Source organism: Aplysia californica, unplaced genomic scaffold (assembly GCF_000002075.1).
Source record: "Aplysia californica isolate F4 #8 unplaced genomic scaffold, AplCal3.0 scaffold00742, whole genome shotgun sequence".
Classification (NCBI taxonomy): domain Eukaryota; kingdom Metazoa; phylum Mollusca; class Gastropoda; order Aplysiida; family Aplysiidae; genus Aplysia; species Aplysia californica.
The window spans coordinates 209,967-210,735 of record NW_004798012.1 but is presented as its reverse complement, the minus strand read 5'-3'; the positions used below and the strand labels follow the sequence as shown (position 1 = coordinate 210,735).

General features: G+C 48.6%; 1 protein-coding gene across 2 annotated transcripts in view; it reads left to right on the top strand.

Annotated features, from left to right (window-relative positions):
- LOC101854671 (segment polarity protein dishevelled homolog DVL-3) overlaps positions 1–769 on the top strand; it is a gene marked incomplete in the record, with an annotated part of 49,599 nt that overhangs the window by 10,910 nt on the left and 37,920 nt on the right.

The window sequence follows — 769 nt, the reverse complement described above, 5'->3', positions numbered from 1 at the left end:
TCTCTCTCTCTCCCTCTCTCTCTCTCCCTCTCTCTTTGTCCGTCCCTCCCTCTTTCTCTCTCTCTCTTTCTTTCCCTGTCTCTCTGCCCCCCCCCATCCCTCCTATCTGTTGATTCTATGCCCGTCTGTTCGTTGTTGACGTGGCCAGCGGATGGTCCCGAGCCGACAATGCTGTAGGCTACCCAGACATCAGCTGAGCTAAGGGAGTCAATAGTTAAACAGCCACCGCGTGATTGTCTCTGTCCACCTACATTGTCTAGTGATTAGGCTGCCGGACTCGTAACCGTGAGATTGCGGGTTACGGGGTTCGAGCCTCATTTCGGTCCGACGTTGTGTCCTCGGGAAAGGCACTTCACCTTGACTTGACCTGAATTTTCCACTTGGCTCGGTCCTTTCGGAGATGGACGTTAAACTCGGAGGTCCCGCCTCTTTAATAAACGAATACTAATAGTGTTGATGGGGGCGTTGATACCATTTCACCATTTTTATTTTCCTACATTGTCTCTGTCGAGTTTTGGGTGGTCGGAAGGTGCCACTGGTATGTCCTACTTCTTTCCTTCTGCTGTGTTATTTGTGTCTGTGTGGGTGGTCGGAGGGTGCCACTCTCGTAGGTCCTGCTTCTTTCCTTTTGCTGTGTTATTTGTGTCTCATTCTTTTTTTACCCCAGCACTAAATATGATTGTTAATGTGTGGATGTGCTTCTTTTTACTCAGACAGGTGAAACTTCCTCTTTTGTTTTGCTGAGTTTTTTGTTCATGTTTGTTGGGGG